Source organism: Triticum aestivum, chromosome 4B, assembly GCF_018294505.1.
Source record: "Triticum aestivum cultivar Chinese Spring chromosome 4B, IWGSC CS RefSeq v2.1, whole genome shotgun sequence".
NCBI lineage: Eukaryota > Viridiplantae > Streptophyta > Magnoliopsida > Poales > Poaceae > Triticum > Triticum aestivum.
Genome location: NC_057804.1, coordinates 652,675,449 through 652,698,294, shown reverse-complemented (window position 1 = coordinate 652,698,294; position 22,846 = coordinate 652,675,449). Strand labels below are relative to the sequence as shown.

General features: G+C 39.8%; 1 long non-coding RNA gene and 1 pseudogene across 1 annotated transcript; both read right to left on the bottom strand.

Annotated features, from left to right (window-relative positions):
- Positions 1–7,209: 7,209 nt before the first annotated feature.
- LOC123093884 (transcription factor BHLH6-like) lies at positions 7,210–15,423 on the bottom strand (annotated as a pseudogene).
- A 3,249-nt stretch (positions 15,424–18,672) lies between these two features.
- LOC123089641 (uncharacterized) lies at positions 18,673–19,779 on the bottom strand. The gene is made up of 2 exons (XR_006442337.1): positions 19,355–19,779; positions 18,673–19,068 (listed from the first exon to the last, which is right to left on the bottom strand). It is a non-coding gene; the product is annotated as an uncharacterized lncRNA (long non-coding RNA).
- Between the last annotated feature and the right edge of the window lie 3,067 nt (positions 19,780–22,846).

The following is a 22,846-nucleotide window of genomic DNA, read 5'->3' as shown; positions in this document are numbered from 1 at the left end:
ATTGTCAGCACTGATACTTTTATGTGCGAAACCTGTCATCTGTCTGCTTGTTTATCTTTCAGAGTGAGGAAGATATAAGTGTTGAACAAGCGCAGTCTCATCATCTTGCTCAGCTGCTTGCGTTGCAGCTCCCCAGCAGGGCTAACCTTTCTTGAACTCTATTGAAGTGCTGTCGGTTTTGTATATTATTTTGTCGGTGTGTTTATTTGCACTGTTGGCGATCTTTGATGCCTAGTGTATGTAATCTATTGTCTGCTTGTGCTTTATTATCATAGTGGCGAACTTTGATGCCCAGTGGATGTAATATGCCGTAATTTCTTTATTGTATAGTCTAGGTTTTTTCTTATTCACGATGCTGCAGTTATTTTACTGTATATATGTCATGTCTTTGCAGTAAACCGGCCAAACCGTAAAATTACGGTACATAATCGGGCCTTCATGCAATCATGATGTATGATCCGCATCATGGGCCCCGTCAAACTGGCCCACTAGTAGATTCGGGCCTTTAATAGGCCGAGGAACCCCCGGCCCTCTTTTCGCAAGAAAACTCAATGGGCTTTTAGGAGGCTGAGAAGTAGGCTGGGCCTGCAACGTGCCGAATAGCTCACGGGCCGGCGGCAGCCTGAAATGGACCCTGGCCCATGATTGTGCGAATCAATTCACGTGCTTTTAACATGCCAAAGTTGTCTCGGTCCTTGTTTGGCCCAATCAGATATCGACTGCGAGCAGGCCGGATGCAAACCGGGTCGTAGTTAGGCCCAACTATATGACGGGCTTTTAACAGGCCGAAATTAATATAGGGCCGAAATGTTAAATGGGCCCTTAACAGGCCGAAACTAATATCAGGCCAAATTACTAAATGGGCTTTTAGCAAGTGGGCCCAAAAGCATAGCGTCCATTCAATGGGCCGAATCTGATATGGGCCATAATTGAGCCCAAAGCCTCTTAAAGGGCCGGACCTGATCTGGGCCGTGATTTGGCCCAGAAAGTGGGAGTCTTTTAACGGGCCGGATCTTATATGGGCCATTATTAGGCCCGAAACGTGGCAGGCCATTAATGGACCGGATCAATTATGGGCCGGCATTTGGCCCAAAACATGGCAGCCAGTTAATGGGCCGGCCTACTAGGGTCCTCAAAATCTTGTAGGGCTACAGCTAGGCCGGCCCATTAATGTCGGCGCAATATCGTGGGCCTTTAGCTCGGCCAACCCATTATGATCCGCAAGAATTTTGTGGGCCTTTACCTAGGCCGGCCCATTATGGCACACAAAAATCTTGTGGGCCTTTACCTGGGCTGGCCTATTATGGCCCGCGAAATCTTGTGGGCCTTTACCTGAGCTAGCCCATTATAGTCCACAAAATCTCGTGGGCCTTTAACTGGGCCAGCCCATTAAGGGCCGCAAAAATCTTGTGGGCCTTTAGTTGGGCCGGCCCATTTAAACTTGTTGGGTCGTGCCATGTGTCGACGTATCATAGGCGCCTTCTTTCCAGTGAGTGGATGACATATGTCCCAACGATGAGCCGACATGTGTTTCCTCCAGCCAATGATGATTTTACACGTGGAAAATCCCCATTGGTCGGGGCTGTTAACGGGTTATCGGATCCAAAACCCGACCCGATAGGTTAAGGGTGTTCCGTTACGGTGGATGTCACATGTCGGTCGCCCTTGACGAAAGCACTTCTGTGACGCATGATTTATCGCCATGGAAGTGGAGACTTCCGTGATGATAATTTTGGTAATGTCATGGAACACTTCTACGACAGCACAAGTATGACTATCTTAATTCTGTCATAAATTTTTCATGGATGTACATGCATGGCAAAAAAGGCGACCTACTGTGACAAACACGTATCATCACGGAAGTGTATTTTTTTGTAGTGCAAGGTGGGCACAACCCACCCGGGTGCGCCCTGGTGGGTTGTGCTCCCCTCGGGTACTTTCTTGGCCCACTGGATGTCTTCTGGTCCAAAAAAACAAAAAGTTTCATTGCATTTGGCCTCTATTTGGTATTGATTTCCTGAGGTTTAAAAAATAAGCAGAAAACAACAACTGGCACTGGGCACTATGTTAATAGGTTAGTACCAAAAATTGATATAAAACGACTATAAAATGATTGTAAAACATTCAAGAATGATAATATGACAGCATGGAACAATCAAAAATTATAGATACATTGGAGACATATCAGGCACCTCCACGCTCAACACACGTACGGCTTAATGATGCCTTCACCTTCTCGATCCAGCAAGCGATGGTGAAGTATTAGCTCAAGTCTGTCGGCAACAGAACGGTGTGGTAGCAGTGGTGGTGGCGGAATCTCAGCAGAGCTTTTCGCTAAACACTATGGAGAGAAGAGAGGATGCGAGGGAGAGGAGATGCAGCGCCGTGGCATGGAGATGTGCTCTGGGGTGCGGCTGCCTTCTCTCTACCTGTCTCTATATAGGGGAAGGTTCGAGGGGGTGGCTCCCCTAGGGTTTCCCCTAGGGGGCGGCAGCCAGGGCGGGATCTCCCCTAGGGTGACTTGCCTCCCAAGTTGAGAGGTGGGAAGCCCTAGGGGGGAGACCCCAACCCTCCTGCTTACATGAGATCGGGTGAGGGGGGCGCTCAGTCCCTTAGTGGGCTGGTTTCCCTTGGCCCATGGGGCCCCCCAACACTTGTTGGGGCCCCCGAAAGCCCTTTCGGCGACGCTGGTCATCACCTAGTACCCCTCGAACTATTCCGGACTCCAATACACTTCGTCCAATATATCAATCTTCACCTCCAGGCTATTCCGGAGTTCCTCGTCATGTCTGGGATCTCATCTGATACTCCGAACAACCTTCGGTAACCACCATAATGACTCAAATATACTTATACCATCACCAAACGTTAAGGGTGTAGACCCCGCGGGTTCGAGAACTATGCAGACATGACCGAGACACCTCTATGATCAATAACCAATAGCGGGACCTGGATGCCCATATTGGTTGCTACATATTCTACGAAGATCTTATCAGTCGAACCTCGATGTCAAGGATTCAGCTGATCCCGTATGCAGTTCCCTTTGTCTACCGGTATGCTACTTGCCCGAGATTTGATCATCGGTATCTCCATACCTAGTTCAATCTCGTTACCTGCTAGTCTCTTTACTCGTTCTGTATTACAAGATCTCGTGACTAACTCATTGGTCACATTGCTTGCAAGCTTATTGTGATGTTGTTTTACCGAGTGGGCCCTGAGATACATCTCCGTCATACAGAGTGACAAATCCTAGTCTTGATCCATGCCAACTCAGCCGACACCCTCGGAGATACCTATAGAGCACCTTTACAGTCACCAAGTTACATTGCAACGTTTAGTACACACAAGGCACTCCTCTGGTGTCAGTGAGTTGCATGATCTCATGGTCATAGGAACATATACTTGACATGCAGAAAAATGATTGCAATAAACTTGATACGATCATATGCTATGTTCATAGTTTGGGTCTTGTCCATCACATCATTCTCCTAATGATGTGATCCCATTATCCAATGGCAACTCATGTCCATGGCTAGGAAAACATAGCCATCTTTAATCAACGAGCTAGTCCGGTAGAGGCTTACTAGGGACATGTTGTTGTCTATATATCCACAAATGTATTTGAGTTTCCGGTCAATACAATTATAGCATGGATAATAAATGATTATCATGAACAAGAAAATATGATAATAACCACTTTATTATTGCCTCTAGGGCATATTTCCAACAATTTGAGAAACATATTTTTCCTAAGAATAAAACAAAGAAGTTCAAATTAAACTAACAGAGAAGTCCGAAGATTATAAAAAGCTAATATTTTGTTGTTATTAAAGAATAAAACAAAGAAGTTCAAATTTTAAAAAACGACAAAAAAAGTTAAAAAAATTGATTTTCCCCGTTTCTAAAAAATTAGAAGTTCAAAGGAAAATTACAAAGTGGTTCAGTGTTTTATTAAAAACTAGGATTTTACTATTATTAAAATACTCAGATATACCTTAATATTAAAGAATCAACCATGATGTTCAAATTGAAAAATATAGTGAAACTCGATGTTTATTTAAAAATAAAAAACATTTATTTTAATCAAGAATAAAAATGTGAAGTTCAAATTAAATTAACGGAGAAATTCAAAGTATATTAAACACTAGAATTTACAAGTTAAAAAAACAACGTCCATTTTTTTATTTTTAAAAAGCTCAAATTTTCCACCTTATTAAATAGTAAACAAATAAGTTCAAATTAAAATAACAAAGCAGCTCGATGTATACAAAAAACTAAGGTTGTTCTCGTTTCTAAAAGAAAGTACTTAATTCAATTCAAAAAAGTAGTTCATCCTTTCTTAGCAAAATCAATTTTTTTATTCTATAAAAATTAAACTAAGAAGTTCAAATTAAAATAATAGAGAAGTACGAAGTTTATAAAAAACTCAGATTTACATGTTAAAAAAATCGATACCGTTCTTGACATTTTAAAAACTACTCATAAATGGCATCCAATTTGGAAAAATTGTCTACATGAAATTTTTCTTAAAAACACAAGCTTTCCAACGGTATATCATACACATTATTCAAATAATATAATTTGAATGTTTTGTGTATATCATTCAAATCAAGTTTTAGTTGTTCAAAAAGATGCTCGTAGCCCGTCATGATTTTGTAAAAAAACCTCTTTCAAATAGTTTTCTATTGGTACCATTTGCTCAAATTCGATGAGTGCTTTAGGAGTTAGGGGCAAAAAATTTAGAGATCAGTTCCAATTGACAACAACCAGAAGTCCACATACTGCATGTTGTGTTTTTTCATATGAGAAAAAAGAATAAAAAGGTAAAGTATACATTTTTTGCTAGAAGTTAAGGTGCTTGGCATGGAAAAGTTCAAAACTTATGTTGAGAGTGGTTCACCGTATATTTACATGTTCAAAACACACACACACACAAAAAGTTGTTTTTGGTGTTTCAAAAAAACTCTCTCAATCCATTACAAATTTGGAACAAAAATGCTCTACATGAAAAAAGTTCCTCATATTCAACTACTTTCCAAGGGTATATAACATTGTTATTCCAAAATAGATGGTTTAAATAAATTGGTGTATGTTGTTCCCAAAAGAAAAGTTTAACCGTATAAAAAAGTTGGGCCTTTTCAACAGGTTTCTAATGGTATACGGGTGAGGAATTACGAAACAAAAATACATGACAGAAGTTCAAAGTGAAAACAGTGAGCCGTTCAATAGCTACACGGGTTGCTTTCCAATGGTATATTATAAGCTACATTCCAAATAACAGTTTAAAATTTTGATGTATATTGTTAAAACACATTTTTACGTATTACAAAAATCTTTTGAATAGTCGCGCGTATGAAAAAATAATCAACACCACAAAGTTGCATGTGTTCAACAACTTTCCATCGGTATATCAGTTGCTCAATTCTGGCAAGTCACTGGGGAGTTGCGGGAAAAAAAGGACGTGAAAAACAGAGTGAAGTTCAAAAGGACGTGCCGAAAAGTTCAACCTCTTCACATAATGCATTTTCGAAGACTATGTTTTTGTAATGAGGGCAGAATGCATGACCTCACCATTTTCAAAATTAGTTAAAAAAAGGTGAGGAATCAGTGGAAACTTTCTATATGAAATTATTTGCATTTTCGATAGCTTTCCGGTGGTATATTATTTGTCTCATTCCGACAAAGTCTGCAAAAACTATGACAAAAAAAATTAGGCATTTTTGAAATTGTCATAAAATCGTAAAGAACTGGGAGAAACGTTATATATATAAAAGTTTCGCATCAGTTCAAGCTTTCCAACAACATATCATTTGCTGCATTCCGACAAACCGTTTAAAATAACTTGAAAATAGAAACTCGGAGGAACTTTGACCGTTTTCTAAATTACTTTTAAATTGTTCAAAATTGTAACAAACATTCTATATGAAAAAGAAGTGCATTTTCATAAGCTTTCCAACACCATATCATTTGCATCAATCAAATTACCCCTGTTCATATTACGCCAAACAATGGGCTCGGCTATTCGGTTTGATAAATTATGCCATTTTTTAAATTGCTCTTTAACCGCAGGGAATTTGGAAAAACTTTCTACATGTGGAATGAGCGGGTTTCCAGCAGATTTCCAATGTCGTATTATTGCCTCATTCCGATAAACGGTTTAGAAATGGTCTTGAAAATACGATTCATTTTTTCTGTATGAAGAAAAATGGTTTGTAAAACTGCTCTTAATTCGTGTAGATTTTAACAAAAAATTAACTTAGGTTGTGATTCATGTGTCCACAGTTTTCCAACGGTACATCGTAAGACCCATTTGGACAATATTCGTGGAAGTTCAACCTGTCCTTGGGTGAAGTTCAACTACTACTTCTGCGATGGGTCGACTAGTTATCAGAAAATTATTCTCATCCTGTATTATCTTCAAGCAATCAGAAAACAATGCCCGAGCCGGGGACGACATTGTTGTTCGCAGCCATTGGGATGATCTCTGGTTAGTTGGCGTACACGGGGGAGAAAGACTAGAGAGAGGGGGGGGGTTGTGCCTTTGAATGATCAAATGGTAGGGAATATATATAGTGATAAAAGGGATATGAACAACATTCGCGGGAAGTCAAAACCACTTTGGTTTCACACTATTTTTCATGACCACATTACTATTTTGATATGTTTGTGTCGCGTATTAGTGGCGCCGACCTCAATAATGACGCCGCAAAACTCAAGGCCACAACGCTGCTGCTAAATGTGATGCGGAAGTCTCCTCTTGTGGATTTTCTAACCCTTAATTTAATACTAGTTGGGATACATATGCCAATGCAGTCAAGACGCTTTTTGGCAGTGGGTAGATACCGGACGCCGCTAGTGGGCCAGGGACAAAGAACTTGTTGCATCGGCGTTGGACATGGAGATAAACACCACTATTTGTTAATATGTTAATGGCATTGGTGCACGTCGACGCTAGTACTATTTATGCCTGCTAGGGTCCAGGAACTACTAAGGTTTGTAGTACGGTGCACATGTGTAATGAGCTGATGTTAGTTGCACCCTGCGTATTTCCGACGTTGGTGCTATTTTTCCAAAATATCGTCGACGTCCAGAAATGGTGTTGCTCCACTAACGTATTATTCCTATAAGGGTTTTCCTACTAGCGGGTGGCCCAAAATCTGTTCACAGAGAAATACTCATGTACATAGTGGTCCAACTTCAAGTTCCTGCTTTCCATGAGAAAAACTAGTGCAACCATGTTCCTCAAGTTGCCCTATGTGTTGCCAGTCATGACAAGTGCATACATGTTCCTCAAGTTTCACCACAAGTCTAAGATTCTTTTTGTTAGTATCCCTTACCCCAGCCATTGTATTAAGGACATACATGTCTTCAAGTGACCATCTCCTCTACTTCTATTGTTTATTTTTTGAGTGACAACAGGCAGCATCTCACCTTCAAGCAAGTATCCAATTGTTATCCTCTTTTCATAAGTATCATGATTGTGTCTCTTAGTGTGATAGCTAACTCGTCAATGGGCATGCTTCGTAGTCCTTAACCCAGTTACTGAATGGCTTGAACAGGAATTTATGAATGTAATTACACTTGATGTCAATATTAAATTTGCACCTCATGCACAACAATAAGTGATATGTGTTCAAATACTCACCAACACTTGGATCAACTTCCAAGACCTTGTTCATGAGGTACTAAAAAGAAGTGTCCTTGTAAGCCTTAGCCGCTAGCCACATGTGACCAAATACACCACTCTGAAACTTTTTGACAAAGTTCTATATAAATATATTGTGAATGTACTTTCCTATCACTTTCAATCATTCATCTAACTCTTGTTCAATGCCTCACGAAATAAGTTATAAATTCACTATTAATTGGGTCAATTATTTTATTTAGTCCCTTCTAAATAATCATCTTTACTAAGCATCACTCTCATCGAGGGGTTGCTTCAATCTCATAGGACATTGAGCTAACTAGGATAAGAAGTGTCACAGACTCAATCTTAGGGGACCAAAAGTGAAATATCCTATTAAAAAAACATGCACACACATGAATGTTCCTCATAACCAGAGACGATATACCATATCTTTTCGCATCATTTCCAATTTATATGGAGTGCATGCACACTAGCATTAAGTCCATAGAACATGTCTATTTCTTCGATCATATAGTTAGTTTCAACTGTTGTCACCTTATTTGAAGATGACTATAGTATGAGAGTGAAATTGAATAAGGTGTAGGTAATTGGGCTACCAATTTGTGCATTCGTTGCAACATATAATCTTCATTAGGGATTCATGGACTTCGGGTATCATCTTCTCACATTGAGATGACTGAGTGAGACTGTACCATCTCCTTGATCGTTTGAGCACAATCCATTCCATTCGTCTGAAAAATACAACTAGATTTATTTAAATAATATAAATGCCTGCTAATATTGACACAAAATATTGTGAAATATGTGCACGCAAATATTAATGCAAGTGTCCAACAACTTTCGGTGAATCAACTTCCATGAACCCAACTTAATCATATTAATCCGTACTCAGAATATTGGATTACAATTTGTAATTCTTGTTTATTCTCGATCGCCCACAGATATTAAACCTTTGCGTTCAGGCTTGCCATGCCTTTGGCATTGTCGGTGACCTCTAGGGGATTGGTCTAGCGGTTTGCAAGACACACCCGCTATTATCCAGCATGGTTAGATCATCAAGGTTGATTTCGTTCAAGAGATGTTTGTCATGATGAAATATCGGGATACCGCTACCTCATATAAACAAATAACAAGAAAGATGTTAGTGTATTCTCTCGGAAGTTGTAGCCTATCTAGATGACTTTTTATAATGGGCACAAACCTTAGGATCAATCCTGACTCTTTTCCAAATTGAAGCATGAAAAAACACTAAGCGATAACTCATTTAAATTGGCCCTAATTAACCATGGCCTAACACATGAGATAGCCCTCCCAGTTTTTCTTTAAGAGATAATTCATTCCTAGCAAACACTAGCAACACATACGTGCAATGCATGTGTTCACAATCACTATGTTGCAACGCAAGCTGATGCAACTACATACATGGTAATATAAACTCACAACATTATCAAGCATAATTGTCAAATATGATACACAACATGTTTTTGGGTAATATTTTTAGAATAACGATCTAGCTATAGCGATTCATAAAAAAGTATGGTAGATCAAAAAATTGAAATGAACACCAATAACAATTATCTCCGATAGAAAAAATCTCTACCAAAATTCTTCTTAATTAGCCGACATCCTCTGTTCCCTCTTTCGCAACTTGATATTTTTCTATGTATTGCGATGACCTAGACGCAGAATGCCAAGCCCACACAAGCTAGACTAAGTCCATATGTTTTGAAGTGTCAAGAGCCACACACCTCATGAATAGAGAGGATATAATCTTTGGAATGGGCCTTGTTCGGGGATGCGCACCTCACAAGACATGTTCTCAAACCCATGCTAAATTGACGAGGAACAAGATGAAGGCACGAAGTGGCAAGTTATGAGATTTTGGTCCATTAGTAGACCACGGGAGTCATTCTAGGAGATCAGTGGAACGAGGAGACATTTATTCAACATGGCACCGTCTCCACCAGCAAAGCAGACAAACCTAACAAATAATGTACCCCAGACTAAATATCAGATGATTCGTGGTTGTCCCGCCTCTCGTCTCTATATTAGGTAGCAGAGACATAGGTAACTTTTGAAGATTTAAAGGTTGAACGAGTCTTTGTTGGTTGTTAGGGTTTATTCGTGGTGTCTCTGTTAGACGACACATGAAAAAAGTAGATCAGAATGTCTTTTAGGGTAAATCAAATTTGAAAATATTTTCCAAAACCTAATAATATTAGACTACAAGATTTTTACACAAACATTGAACTCATGCCTAAAATTCATGTTTTTCTGAGTGGGTTTTAACTCATGGCTATTGCCTAGAAAGCATATATAACAGATTCATGTTATGTGTGCCTTTGTCATAATCGTCCAACGCCAAAAAGCCAAAAAGTGAAACACAAACACATTGAATGGGGTTATAGAACAATAAGTTGACATGAGAATTCTCTTAGTTTTCAGATGAAGTACAATACCCCCTCCATTCCATAATGTAGTGCGTCCGTGCTTTTGTAGATTCAACTTTGACCAGAAATTACACCAATAATACATAAATAAATATACTGAAAAATTATGCCTTTGAAAACATCTTTCGAATACGAATTCAAAGTTATATGTCATGCTCCCGCCACAATCACCCATGTTGGTTAAATTTATGGTCAAAGTTAAATCTCAAAAAGCATGGGCGCACTATATTATGGAATGGAGGGAGTAAAAGACAACTCTTGAATCTACCAAGTATGATAAATCAATCTACGAAGTGTTAGAAATATGCCATATATGCAATTATAGGAATGATTGTATTTCTTTGCATACATGATTTATTAAGTATTTCTTAAATAATATTATTTCCATTGATTGGAAACTATGTGACTTGTTTACAGAAACTCTATGCTTGAATGATTACTCTACACTCGTCCTTTGTCGGAAATCATATGAGGACACAAATAAATAATACACTAGCACGTGTCAATAGATCTGATATTTATTATAACATTTTAATGACATGTTTCGTAGGACATGGACATAGACATGTCGAGCCAATAATATGAACACATGTTAGGAACATGGAGTTGGACAGGACCAACTTAAAACATAGCGGGGTTGTTTTCTAATTTGCTCTTGTAATGTGTAAGCTATGTCAATAGATATGATATTATCACATGTAATTGCGATGTCTAGTGAATTACTTATGGCACACCAGATGCTATGATATACTGGATCACTATAAAAATTTCTTTCTTATTTTTTTGTGAAGCTTGTTCTAAGGCGTGGTTAGTTAACATGGGGTTTGTCAATCTATGCAATGGGATAGATATCTCTAGGTCCGTCGGGTGGTCACATCTTGTAATTCATGTCCGCACTACTTAAATTACAAAGTTAATCTCATATAGGGTTCCGAGTCTGAAAAGGGAGAAAGAGTGGTTCAACCCAAGCCTGAAAAATATTGTGTGTGTGGGGGGGGGGAGGGGAGGAATTTTCATGTAACATTGTTAATTAATGCTCATCTGTACCATCTTTATGTCTCCTTCTAGGGGCATTTACCAACTAGTGACTAAGTAGGAATACTCCAATTGTATCTAATAATGCAAGAGCCTATGTTTATCACATTAAGTGGTGGAAGCCTAATTTGGGTTACGATCGGAGTTAGACCGAGCTTTGAGTCTTGATGGGTATCTAGTGTAGAATTTCATTATGGAAACATCTATATAAGTATAAGAAGGAAGCAAGTGTTTTAGGGTTAGCAAATTTGGAATTCCCATAAAGCGGCCTTCACTTCTCCCATGCTCAAAGTGTCTCGTCCGGTTCTAACAATTTAGGTGACTGACGCGCCATCCCAAAGATGTGGATACCCTAGAGGCGTTGTGGATGTGAAGGTTGGATAAAACATTTTTGGAAACCACGAGTTGGAGATGGTAGTACGACTATAGTTTCACCAATGCTCTACTTCTGCAACAACTTCACAGTAACCGCATTATATAGAACTACAACCTAATTTGTTTTATGAGGATATTTTTAATTTGGACTAGTGTAGTCTATCTCATTTCCTTCAGCAAGCACATCAAGAATCCCAATGCACGTCTTGCAAAAATAGTGGAGTTACCATATGTCGTCATCAATCAGGTGGTGACGTCACCCTAAAGAGTTCCAGAAAACTCAACGAAAGAGATAGGAGCAATCGTTTCGTTTGGGAAATCTAGATAATTGTAAGAGAAATTAATTAGAATGGAAGGGGCAAATCATGGGTGGTTACCTGGATGAACATGTTGTGGACAATGTTGTCAGCCACGACGGTCACACTTGCCGTGATGACATTGAGACAGAGCAACTCGAGCACCCCCATACACCTTCGCCATGGCCTCCAGCGCTTTTCTATGTCTCACGTTAACCACTGCCAGATCCTCCACCACCTGCGTCACCTCCAGCTGCACAACTTGTAAAATTATATGTTTATTTCATGGTCATCCAGTTATATGATTTTGAAAGTGTTGTTACATAAAGTTGCCCCACATTTTCCCTATGTCCAAAAACTTCTCATTGTCTAAGACATGGTGCATGCATAAGCATAAGCTCTAGAAATAATTAATCAAAATAATATCATCTTTTTGTGCATTTCAATACTTCTTTACAAGCCTCTTGAGATTTTCAATAGAAACACTTGATTGAGAGTCGGTTACTACTTGATTTAATTATTCTAGACTTCTCCTACCAAACCCTGCATTAGGAGTGTCTGCTAAATTAATTCTCTTTATTATGATTGCATGTTAATACTATGTTGCTACTACATTTCAGGTAAATACTGTAATAACCAAAGTCAACTAGAGTACCAACTTGCTAATATACATATTTCATGTGTGTGGTCCACAAATGTGGCCGTCTCCCTCACGTCATTTTATTCTCATTTCACATGGTAGATTCACAGAATTCATATATCCAGCAATGACGCTAGCTCAGGTGATGAATCCAAGATCAATGTGACGAATACATGCTTGCCAACAAGTACATGAATACAACGGCATGCACACAACAACCTAACTTTTGTCAGATATTTGTAAAAGTGAAATTAAAACTGTCCAAAATGGCATTTCAATAGTTTAACTACTTGACAAAGTGATTTCAGTTTTTTCACTATTCATAAAATGCGATTTCAATAGTTTCGGTATTTGAAATGTAAAAGTGAGACCGTTTTAAAATATATTTAATGTCGTTGTTCCAAATAATGATATCAAAGGTTGCACTATTAAAATGGCGAAAAGAAAATGTCCAAAAAGTGATTTCAATTATTTCACTATTTAAAACATGATTTCAATTGTTTCATTATTTCAAAATGTGATTTCAAATTGTCTCACTGTTCCAAAAAATACTGAAACTTAATTATGATACCTTTTGAACCTCCTTATTTCAGTTATACACACGAGGAAATAAGCATACTGAAAAATATTATATTCCCATTTTAGTTAAATTTCACAAATATTAGTTTCACACAATAAAATAAGCATCTTACAAACACTTAAAGTTTTTCCATATATGAAAAAAATATTTTTCAGTTCCTTTGGATAGATTTCAATTATTTCAAAAAACCAATTTCACTAACTTAAAGAAACTAATTTCTCAATTTAACCAAATAATAAAAATTATTTCAAAAATCCCATTCCAATCATTTCAGAAAACTAATTTAACTTAATTAGAAAAATTATTTAACTGACTTGAAACAATCAATTTCATTCTCTTAAAATCCTAGAAGTTCACTCGATTGAGTTCACTCATTTTTAAAATTTATTTCACCTAATTCAAACAAATAATTTCACTTATGTCAAAACCATATTTTACATATTTAAGTACTGATCTCACTTAATTAGATAGTTCATTCATTTTCAAAAAGCGGATTCCTCTTATTTCGAAACACAAATTTCACACATTAAAAAGAAAACTAATTTTGCTGAATTTGAAAAAATAGTTTCAATCATTTGATAATTTATATCACTCATTTCAATAAACATAGTTCACTCATTTCAAAAACTGATTTAGACATTTTGAAATATTGTTTTGACCCATTTTAAAAATTAATTTCTACAATAATTTTTTAATGCATTTCAAAAATCTGTTTTTTCTCATTTAATACTTGGTTTCACTCATTAGAGTAACATACTTTTCTCATTTCAAAAAATTGATTTAACTCGGTTAAAAAAACTAATTTCATATTTCACTTTCAGTTATATTTCATAAATAACAGTCGCACACAATGAAATAAGGAACTTCACAAACACACTAAAATATGGATCTTATGTATGAAAAACATGTTTTTTGTATATTTTAAATAACCGTTTTCGCAAATTGAACTGGAACAACTTAAATTAAACTTGTTTGAAATATATTGGCAATTGGTCATGTTCGGAAGATCTTATATGTAGAGTTCAAACATATAAAAGAAATCACAGCTTTTTTTTTAGGTTTTAAGGTTATGAATATCCTAAATGATCAAAAGTAAATAAAAGTGATGGATTATGAGAGGGAGAGAGGAGAGATAATTTAGAGACAAGCATGTCCTAGTCCGTAGTTGAGTGAAAAAAGAGAGAGGCAACTATCTATATATGAAAGAAAAAATTCACATTCTTGAAAGAACCATCTATAAAAGTACATGATTTTGTCTTGAAATAACCATCAATTTCACATGCTGAGCGGGCATGTCCTCGCTCGCCATGTCTATAGAGTATAGAAGTACATGATTTTGTTTTTGTACAAGCTAGCCACATAAAAACGTATTTCATGATGAAATTTAACACAGATCTCGTATACATCTATATGTATTTGTGCATCTTTTCAGATTTTTTGAAACTTTAATAGGTTGATTTTTGAACGTTTCTCTCTCACCTCATTCTTATTTCTAACTCCCTTTCAGCCGTCTGCGACAGATGAATTTATAATTACCTCAAGGATTTGGACCGGATGCGTGGCAGGGGAACAGATGGAGGAGGCGGAGGTAGTCCTCCTAATCTTCCGTGGAGGGGAGCCGACACCGTCGTCCACGGTCGAGTCCGCCTGGACTACGGCGGCACAGCCATCGGTTCCGGGGCGGCGAGAATCTGGCGCTCCTGCTCCTGCAGCTCCTCGATGTAGGCGATGGCGTCCTGGATGATGGACGCCTTGTTCATCTGTCATCCGTCGCATGAACAAGATCGAATTAGACCGCAGCATAAACACCCACACAATAGTGTGCTCTTCCTGTAGACTATAGTGGTCCGTAAATCAAACCTTGGTGATGTTTGGAACGACGCCGCGAATGGCGTAGAGCTTCTCGTTAAGCCTCCTGCGCCTGTCCCTCTCGTTGAGCATGTTCCTCCCAGCCCACCTCCTCGTCAGCCCCGAGCTGGCGCCGTCCGGCGAGCTCGTCGAGTCGTCGTACAGACATGACAGAGAGTCCTCAGCCGGCAGGTGCATGCTGCAAGAATCCATCCAACTCCCACGGTTACTTAAGAGTACTAGGCAACGTCGCCGCCAGATCAAGAAGCAGATCTAATGGACAAGAGTGTTCATGCTGGCTCACCTATCTGCGCCGCAGAGCTCGAAGAAGCTAGGCGTCTCCCAAGAGAAATCCAAGCTCATCTCCATGTCGGACTCCATTGCTCTGCTCTGCTCTATACCTCTCTCTCTGATATTTATTCTCGTGCCTGTGTCTGCTCTACGTCGCTGGGTGGCGGGGCCATGCATGCATTGGCTGACGTGGCGAGCGAGGCCACCATATCCGGATGACACCTGGCGGCCTGCCGACCAGCAATTGGCTGGTTTTCTGTTTTCGGATTGCTTCCCCATAAATTACAGATCGAATCTGAAACCGTGCGTTGATATATCCCCGTTTAACTTGGGTCCATGCACTTTGGCGCCTCGCGTGGCCAACCAAGCACCGCTCGGTTCAAGCAAGAAAAGTCTCAATACATTCTGACATTCTGCTGTCACTTTTAAAAAAAGATAAATGAAGATATTCGTGCACGCATTCTACAATAATATTCCCTAAAATTTCAGTAAAAACAGCACGAGCATAGCAGATTTAGACATTTCCTGGGTTACAGTCAAGGCAAAACTTCAGTGAACTAGACAAACATTATAGCATCTGATACGTGCAAACCCAAGTCGATAGGATGGATGAATTGTAGATAAAAGGTAAGGGGCCTATTTTTTACTGCAAAAAATGATATTTAAGGTTTGCATTGCATTTATATGTACTTGTTGTTGTTGTTGTTGTTGTTGTATGTCATTTCTTTCCACCTTTTCTCAACCATTATTTTTGGGCTAGTTTACATCGCGCTTTCGATGTCCTAATCTCGCGATGTATCTCTAATTAAATACCACCATATTGGCACTTTAAAGTTCTGGGGCATTTCCTTTTACTCTTCACATCCCTAGTGTACCCACATTAGGGTCACGTGCAAAAGGATAAGGTGTTCCGACTCTTAATAACGCGATTCGATAAATCTCTTGTTCGGTAAGCCCAGAAACATGAACTAGACAAAGCAAGGCTTCAGTGAACTAGACAAACACTATAGCATCTGATACGCGCAAACCGAAGTCCATAGGCACTAGTAGAAAAACTACTTTACGTGAGACACATTAGTCCCGGTTTGTAAATGAACCGGCACTAATGATACCATTAGTCCCGGTTCGAACGGCTATGCATTAGTCCCGGTTCATTTGTGACCTTTAGTACTGGTTAATGGCTCCAACCGGTACTAAAGGAGTCATGACCTTTAGTACGGGTTGGTGGCTCCAACCGGTACTAAAGAAACCCCCCCCCCCCTTTAGTACCGGTTGGAGCCACCAACCGGTACTAAAGTTGATGCGCTGCCATCCGCAGTGCACAATGTTTAGTCCCACCTCTAGTTGAGAGGAGCTCGCACTGGTTTATAAGCCTGCCGCGGCTACCGTGTCGAGCTCCTCTCTAAGCAGGCCTTTGTGGGCTTATTGCAAGTCTTCTGCCCTGTGGGGCCTACTGGGCCATACGGGCCTGCATCCTGTCCCAACTAAAGGTTGGGTTTCTACTCGTATGTAGGCCGTGCCGGCCCAGTAGGCAGGCTGTTTTTTTGCTTTATTTCAAAAAAAAATCAAAAAAATCCTTTAGTCCCCGGATCACGGCGCACCTCGTGCCGCGTGTTGAACCGGGACTAAAGGGGGGGTGGACCTTTAGTCCCCACCCTTTAGTGCCGGTTTCCAGAACCGGTACTAAAGGTCCTTACGAAGCCGTACTAAAAGTCGTTTTTCTACTAGTGAGGATGGACGAATAACTGTCAATAAAAAAGTGGTTTAGTCCCATGGACCCCCATTAAGCTATCGTTTTTGGTTGCTACGAGTTAACTCTGCTACTGAACCGGCTCCTTCAACTAACAACTCTAGCATATCCCCTATCCTAAAAGTCCAAAACGTATCGTTATGCCATTTTCCTATAATATTTAGGTAAATAAATGCCATCCTCAAAAATTTAATGCCTCTAAATCCAGTATTTTTGCACAAAAATTCATTTGAAACACATATTTAAACTACTTCATTTCATTATTAAACAAAGGTACTAGCTTAACATCAAATCTATCATACTAGAACAGTTGACCGGAAGATAACTTCGATTCACCCGGCCAGCAGGCGGGCGGCGTGCTTATCTTGTGTGACAACAGTCCATTTACCTAGTACTCCCTTCATAAAGAGATATATAGTGATCTAAACTTCTTATATTTCTTTACGAAGGAGTAAATTACTAATATAGATCAACATTGAACTAGGTAAGACCCCTCGCCCCCCACCCCGAGTTGATCCCTGCTACCTCTATTATCTTAAAAGCACGAGTGTTCCCATCAATGGCCCATCACAGTATGCATGAGAAAAAGTTGTCCATTATTAATTGATCTCATGCACACATGCCATCTCATCAAAGATCCACTCAACAAGCATGAGAAAAGATTCCATTATATTATGACACTTAATTAAATTCAATAAATATCATCAGCTACACAATAATAAAAAACAATATATAATATGTATATTTAGTTTTAGTTCATATTTTTTTGCGAGGTTTAGTTCATATATTATTAATTCAGCTATTCATGTTTCATAAAATTAAAATCACTCGAAATATGTTGTAATCTATACCCACACTCTGGGTATCCTCTAGTATCCAAATAGGTAGTGGTATCCTCTAGTACCAAAAATAGGCAATGACACAAATCGAATTTCCAAAAGGAAAAAGTAACAATGCCTTAACATGTGAAGTCATGTACTCCCTCTGTTCCTAAATATAAGTCTTTTTAGAGATTTCAATATGGACAGCATACGGAGCAAAATGAGTGAATCTACACTCTAAACTACATCTATATACATCCGTATGTAATTCATATTGATACCTCTAAAAAGACTTATATTTAGAAACGGAGGGAGTAGCTTTTTGTACTACTGGCTGACTGTGGGCTCTGTGAGCTGTTTTTTTTTTGCTGGTTGTGTTATATCAGTGGTTGGTTTATATCGGTTTTTTCTTTGCGGGTCGGTTTATATCTATCGGTAGTTGACACACAAATATATGCAGCCAACAAAAACTGGAAAGCTAGGATCCAAATGCCTTCCGGACCACACTAAAGATAGCTAAGCTAGCTCACAAACTGAATTAATTGGATAGGGCAATGGTCCTTCCTTGGTGCAATTGTAGATGGATGTTACGTTGGTAGCTAGCGTTGTTTGGTTGTCGCCTGTCTGCGTACCGATTGATCTGAACGGTGTGCATGCATGTGCAAATCTGTCGGCCAGTCTGCTGTCTGCGTCAGATTTTTTTTTCTTTTTTTCTTTTTGCGTGAAAGCTGTCTGCGTCAGATTTGTGAGAGAAAATCCCCGAGATTAGTATTGTTAGGATTTAATTAATATTGTAATTAATGAGATAATCCTCCCTTGTATAACTGAACGTGCGTTACCAATCCGGCAAGCGTCACGACGGTTTCCTCGGTCCCCCTCGAGTGGACGCGCCCCTTCGCTTGCGCCCCCTCCTTTTGTATATAAGGATTGATCATCAATGAAATTGATACTGATTGGATTCATTTCGTAATCTGTCTATTAACACGTTATCACGCACGTCTCTCCGCAGAGAGCGAATAGGCCAGATGAACTTCGCCGTCCCCGGCGAGAATCGGGGCAGCAACTCTGGCAGTCTCATGTCCGGCGAACTCCATGGGAGAGAAAATTGCTGGAAGAATAGGAGGCATCGGTTATGTACGATCTTCACGCTCAAACAATGGCGACCAAGCGACGCAGGGACGCAGACTTCAGCGGTGAACTTCGGCGTCGGCGTTGACGACGGTCATGAGGCCACGCCCAAGATCACAGAAGAGAGGAAATGCCTCTAGACGTTGCTCTGGGCACTGAACGCAGCGATGCACCAGGCCATCCATGGCAAAGAAGATCATGCATCCCTACAAAATATGAATCAGGAGCTGTCTCTTGTGATTAAATCAACGATCTACTCCCTCCGTCCGAAAATACTTGTCCTAAAAATGGATGTATCTAGATATATTTTAGTTCTAAATACATCCATTTATATCCATTTCTTCGACAAGTATTTTCGGACGGAGGGAGTAATAACTAATCGGCATGTAGCCTAGGCGCAGGAGATATGATCGATACTCCAAGCAAGAAGAAGGAATTCGTCAGCCACAGCACGCACATGCAGCCGAGAGGTAACAGGCGAAAACCACTCACCCGCATCAGTCGCGTTGGCGGCACCACGTACATGGTGTGCGCAGCGGCGCCTTGCCCGCGCGGTGGCCCTGGGCCACGACCGCTTGGGGCCGGTGAGGCACGGCTTCGGCAGCAACCAACGGATGTCGAACGTCGCGACGGCGCATGGCGTCGGTGAGGCGCGGCTTCGGCAGCAGCCAACGGATGTCGAACGGCCCGACGGCGCAGGGCGTCGGCGTCAGCTCGCGATGGCGCATCAGCGAGACAAGCGACAGGCGGCGGGAGTAAATTCTCCTTCAGAGGAGGAGGACGACGAGCCAGGGCCCTCTCTCCCTCGCCGTTGAGGCGACGACGGCGGATGGCCGGGAGGCGGCCGAGGCCGCCGTTTGGATCGGAATGCGGAATTGGGGGCAGTTGTTCGATGGGGACGGAAGCCGTCCCGTCGCCTCTTCCTTATCCGATTTGGGTCGGTGCGGACCTGTGGTCTGGCCAAAGACCCATCTCGGTCTAGAAAAAAAAGAAAAAAAAAGGATCGGAATGTGTGTGTGTTTACAGTAATTTCAACCCAGAACTATTTTTTATTTTTTTTCCTTTTCTGTTTTAGCTTTTGGCTAAACAGTTTCTGTATGTGTGCGTGTTTACAGTAATTTCATGTATATTACTGTATCGTAAAGCACACTAGTGTATCAACATATTTGATTAGGCAATTTGATGGTTGCTATATGTTGATGATTCTTGAAAGTAAATTTACTAGAGAGTAAATTAATGGGCATGAAGATTTCATGCGGGATATGTTGAACATATCCAGAAAGAATTTGCTGAGTTTGCTTGAATCTCAGTTCTACCATAACCGCACATGCTCACGGGGCTCTTTCTATAGATGACATAGCATACTATGTTGCATTGCACTTCATCTCACATCACCTACACCCTGATCTGTTGGGATCAATAGAGAGTGGTGACGATACCTATAGTGCATAGAGAATGGACGCTCGTCTGATTCCATGACTTCGAGTCAGTGACAACATACAATTCTATTGTGCATCAAATCAACTGAAAGTTGAGACTCTACAATAGTGTAGTTTCAGATGCTAGTCTCATCGAAATGCTTTGCACTTTTAATCCTTTTTTTAGGATCTGACTGGAAAATTTCATCAATGGTGAGGGAAAGTGGAGACATGATGAGAAGCATAATATGAATGGAGCACAAAAGGGCAAAAGTCATTTCTTGGAGAATGACAAGGTCAGTAGCCTCGGTTGCTACCCATGTGGTTATACGACTCATAAGGCAAGGAAATGTGATACTTCCATGCATTTGGTGGATCTGTACATCCATCAATTGGCTAAGGGCAATAGGCCCATGGGAACAAGTGTGAATCTTACTTCACTTGCAATAACCATGATTTCCCAATGGTTGAAAGTTCTCAGATGTTCCTCGGAACATGGGCAACTTGGATCATGCTCAGCAAAAGGAAGGTCCACTATTGAGTATCGATGACATGTTAGTGGACTTCAATTTTATTGACATATATGGAGACCGGATTCAGTCTCTTTTGTCATGCATTGTAATCATGTCTATAGACATATTACATGTTGTAAAATGAATTATGTCCATCAACATAATATGATAGCTATGTCATCAGACATGATGCTTGTGGTATGTCCTCTGACATATATAGTTTATGATGTATGTATTATTTCTATATGAGTTCAATCATATGTAGAAATTGATTTCTTTCTCTTTAGAAACTTAGCGAAATAATCCAATTGAGAAGGAAATGTGTTAAGTGGAAACTGGGTCTACTAACACGATATTTTGGGAGATTAAGTGTTTCCATTGCAAGCTCTTGATAAGAGTAATGGAAGTGTCATGATACGGTAATTGTTGGTTCTGGTCAAGCCACGATTGCACTCCCTATGGGTACTACATGGTAATCATGGGTGCATATATGTATCTAGATTCTACTCGTACCTTGCTGAGTTTCAAGGATATTCCTAATGGTTTCTATGTTGAAACCCATAAAGCGAGTGAGGTTGGAAGCCTACTCATGACTCAACAAAAGGGATTTGAATGAAATCCTAGAGTAAATGTCTTCTCTATCTTTTGGATTGTACTATACATTGATTAAATTAGATACGCATTTGGCGTATAAGATAATTTTCTAGAGTCTTGATAAGTTCAAGACATGGCAACATTGCCTGGGTCCCCCTAGTATTGGGACGATGAGAAAATTATTGATGGTCCAATTGGACACAAATCTAATGCTGTGAATTTTCTAAATTCATTGAATTGTATATGCACGATGTGTGCAAACCGGGAAACTGATCACAAGGCCATCTTATCTCATGAAAGAGGATGTGCCACTAAATTTCCTTGGATAGGAGATATATATGTGATCCAATTTAACCGTTATATGGGATATTCCCATATTTTATAGTGCTTTTGGATGCAAAATTGAGATGGTCCAGTGTGTGTCTTATTATAAGGGACCATGCTTTTACATAGTTGATTGCTCATATCATTAATTTGAGAGCAAATCAATCCTAGCACGGGATAAAATCCATCAGAATGGATAATGCTGCGAAATTTAGTTCGTGAGCATTTGATGATTACTACCTAGATTGAGGCATAACTGTGGAGCATATTGGTACTTTGTGTACATATCCCAGATTGGTCTTGCGGAATCACTTGTCAAGAGGATAAGTTGATAGCAAGATTGCTCCTACAGAATTGTAATCTCCCAACATCTAGTTGGGGAGTTTTACGTACTGCATATACAAATTCGACGAACTGCATATTATATGGTCTCCCCGTTGCAGTTAGTACGTGGAAATGAGTAAGTATTTCCCATCTGCGATTATTCGGTTGTGTTGGATATATACCGAGTTCACCAATGCAGTGTACATATATGGGCCCTCATAGAGAAATGGGGATCTATGTGAGGTACAATTCTCCTCAATCATAAAGTACCTGAAGTCCTAAGAAGGGGACTTATTTATGGCCTGGTACACTGATTGTATTTTGATGAGGACATTTTTCCGGCATTAGGGGGAGATAATAACCACATTGAATGCCAGGAAAATAGAATGAGATGTGAATAGACATCTAGTCCTTAGGTCCACGTACGATAAGTCTGAACTGGAGGTTCAGAAGATTATCAATTTGCAAAGTATCGCAAATAATCTGCCAGTTGCATTTACTAAGTATATAGGTGTCACAAAGTAAAATGTTCCCATAGTGAATGTGTCAGAGAGAGTGGATGTGACCCATAGGTCCACTCGACCACCGATGCGGGGGAGAAATATGGACACAAGAGGACAAGACTTCATGGAAGCGTCCAAGGGGAATGAGGAATTCTCAAACAGTAAATGCAGGTCAACTTCATGTTGATATTCAACCAAGGGTTGAAATACACCTGAAGGATGTTGGACACATCCAGGACCCAGCACGAGTGCGCACACAAAATTGGTGCTGGGACATCAGAAGACCTTGACTCAACTATTGTGGGAAAT